This window comes from Opisthorchis viverrini (genome assembly GCF_000715545.1).
Source record: "Opisthorchis viverrini unplaced genomic scaffold opera_v5_108, whole genome shotgun sequence".
NCBI lineage: Eukaryota > Metazoa > Platyhelminthes > Trematoda > Opisthorchiida > Opisthorchiidae > Opisthorchis > Opisthorchis viverrini.
Window position 1 is genome coordinate 349963 of NW_008751766.1, and position 3947 is coordinate 353909.

The window sequence follows — 3947 nt, forward strand, 5'->3', positions numbered from 1 at the left end:
TGACGGTTAGGCACCGGAAGGATGTTGAAGCTGAACGATTTGTATTTGAATAGTTGATATGAACCAACAAGAACCGCTAGAGGGCTCAATCATTTCCAAAACAGTCTTCGAGCAGACACGTGGTTGGCTCTTCTAACTGTTTTGACGAGATTACTCGAATGTTCCATCAGTAGTCCATCCGTCACACCACTGTTTGCTGACTCAACATTGGGACGCTGATTTCGCATCATGCGTTGCGGTGTGAAGGAAGAAGGTGGCATGCTAAGGCCCTCTTTGGATACCGAATGAAATGACTTAAATGATACGAATGCAAAATAATGGAAACAAATGGACAGAAACGGAAATAAGGAAAACGGAAGATACATGAGTGTTCACAAAATGGGATGATTCAAGCGAGAACAAAGATGAAAAACTCGAAAGACCAGGTGGGAAGAACATTTCCACCTCTTTCCCGTCACTGACGTTGAATGAGCCAGTCACCTGCATATCAGTCAGGAAAATTAAGTAAAATTCCAATGTGTGAAACGCGGAGGCCATCTTTGGGTTGGTGCGAGCCGGCATTCAAAAACAAGTTGATATGGTGCGGCGGAATGTGATCCGATTTTTTGTGAAAAAGTATAACGGGGTTGTATAGTGGCAATTCGTGGAGAGGTACACTGTGTTATTGTGGCATAACCGTCCGGAGCAGGACAGTTCTAAATAATCGAACATGTCAATTAGACAGATTATGTTGACCGATTTCCTCGAAGGGTTCTTTTTGCAGAATAACGCGAAGGGTGGAAACAAGCCAGGTGAGGTCGAGCAATGACTTGGTGACGAAGTATCAGGGCCATTACCAGCAAACTCAACTGCGCTGACCATTTCCGTCTTTCTGGATGGCGGTCCAAGACGATCCGCAACAATGATTGGAGGCACTGTCAGACATGGCGCAGCCGCACCCTCAGTGGCGCTCGTGCATCCAAGCTATTACCTTCCTTTCCAATCCCTCCACTTGAAAATCCACTGACAGACCTGCATTTGAGCAACAATTTATCAGCTCGCGTCTCCAATGCGCAGCTACCTACCCTGCCTACCCAAATCGATGGACGGAATAGTGGTAGTCACAATCACTACGAAAAGCAGGCGGTTCGTACAGCTGATAATGATGATGAGCCGATGAATGATTACTTATAAGCTTCAGGTTACACTCGTCAACTGAATAAACTAAAGAGATGATGCACTAAAGGTGGAATACTGTACGGGGAAGGGTTGTTACCGGTGTAACAGTGTATTCCACTGATGAAACATGTGAGTTGTACATGTGTTAGAGCGCTGTTCATGCATCTGATGGTACGTTGATATGGAAACAGCTGAGTAGTTTTGCAACGATTGTTCATTGTTGTTTAATATTCAACAACATCCAAGAAGGTTGAAGAAAACATTGGCTCTTCAAAATCTGCAAATGAGGTTTTTACCTTCGTGTCTATAACCGCTTAGTTCGTGTTGATCGGCAAAATGCCCCACACTGGAAGGCTCGCTTCCCTTCACTGGCAGATACAAAGCTGCCATGGAGTATTCGGTGTTCATCAACTGAAATAGTTGGGGGTGTGAATGTATACTTCAGTCTGTCATTTTGCTTTTGACTCAGCTGTGTACTCTCGGAATAAGGTAAAACTGGATCCCCCTTATCCGAGGTCCTGGTCAATACTTACATGGAATGGGTCGAAAAGGCCTTGGCTTTATGACTTCCCATCGACAGGTTTCGCAGCGTTATGTGGACGACACTTGTTGTGATGTGCTAACGTCAACAATATCTACGAGCATCTCGATCACCTGCATCTGCACGCGAAGTCTTGCATGAAGGTAGAGTTCATCTCCGGCAGGCAACTTTTCCTGGATTGTATATCACATAAGCGATAGGAAATCAAAAACCACCGTTTGCTAGCTGTCAGTCCTTCCCAAGACAACCTGCGCGGTGTACTGCTTCGTCAGTCCATTCGGGTCACAGCACTATGTACAGGAGAGTTCAGCATGACGTTTACGACCTGCCTAATCATAAATAAGTACCACACATGTATTGACTGATTGGTCGATGGGTGGACCAAGTCAAGGGATGCACAGCAAGAGCTTCGTTTGGGCACAAACGTGGGAAATAACGCAGTTCAACTGTTATGCGTAATTTCTTCAAGCAACATCCCAAAATCAGATAAAAAAACAAACTTCTAGTGAACGACACTTAAGAAGGGACTGACCCTGGCAGCAAGACCTAGCAGCTATCCTATCCAAAGCAAGAAGGCATAAGATATTCCAAAGCTGTTTAGCACAATTAACACTACAGCAGCACTCTAAAAAGAAGCTACGATCAGTATTCGTGCAACTGAAAGACCATCTCCATATTGAAGAGACCAGATATGCACGCGTAAAATTAAATTAAATGACCGCATTAAGGTCTGTATATGACAAACACTCAGGGAACTACATATGAGAATTCGTGAGCACGAGAGGAGAACAACCGAACGGGCACGTGTCAAACTGGGCGCAGAATACAGAAAGGGATGGGACATGTGGAATTTCTAAGATGAAAACTGTTATTCATACCACAGAGACCGATGTCCTAGCCGATGGAAAAGGGCAAACATCCATGAATACAGTGTGTAGAAACGGCGAGTGTACAGAGAGCGGTTTTGGACAAAGCGAACTGGCACGACAGTATAGGATTCAAGCATGAGGAGTCCTCAACGGGAGTAGTTGATAGCTAGGGTAGAAAGTCCAACCCGACCAAAGGTAATATAATTCCACCTAACCGCACCAGTTGCCGAAGCATTAGCGCACGCGTACAGACCAAAACTGTGAGCGACACTCAACAGGGGTCTTTCTGAACCGGAAGATGAATACCCCCAGATCCGGTCCTAAGTCAAGTAAGTCTCCCCAGCCCACACTAAGAACTCTTAGCCGACATCCAACACTGATTACGACTACCATTAGGAAGAGCTCTGGTCCAGTGATTCTCCGTCCAGATTACCATTCGACCAGCCCTGTGACCTAATAAACTGGCTTGACAAAGTTCTCGTGTCGAAAGCAAACCTTTATCTACCAATAAATCCACCGATTCCCTCAAACTTTCCTGGAACGAAGCACACGACGAACTCCAGTATAACCTGAATGTAGGGACAGAAACTCCTCAGGGCATGCTTTCACGAGTCCAAAATCATGTGACTAACGTAACCGTGAAATGTGCCCTCGGCCCCAAGGGTCGCATAGACAACAGACGTGATATGAAGAAACATCTTCAGCACAGTACAATGCTCACCTCACCAGTGAATTCATGCGGATATATTGAGACCCTTGACGGCAAAAAAACCGTACCCAGCCCACCAAGCTATGCATAACTGTTTCTCCGGTTATCCACACGTTACAGCAGTGTACAAAGATGTGACGGAGTTCATTCCCACGGAAATATGATTAAAGACCTAACGTACGTTTTAGGTTGTCGAAACAGTTGAGATTGCGAAGCAGAGTTGTCACACAGACTGAAATGCTAAGACTGAACAAAAGTAACTACACGGTGTTTACCCTGCGGCTTCCAACTAGACCCGATTAACATTCAGTGCGTAAACAGTGATGGACCAAACTGTCGCAGCTCACACGGCGTAATGACCTATCAGACTGGAAAAAACTACACAACATAAACACATCGACGATTTAAAACACCTGGGTACAGGGTGAAGCCGATGGCACAGTTGAATAAACAGATTATGAACAAACGAAAGCAAGCAGGTAGGTTTCGGGGAAGTGTATAGGAGACGACTTCGCTTCATCGCTCTTCTCATGCTTGTCGAGTGAGTGTGAGCACTATCAGTCAACTTGTACGACCCGTAAAAACGGGCACGTGTGGTTATCGATTACCACGATAGGACTCTCAATAACATACTGTTCCGAATAACGCCTAACAGTAATAATAATTATTA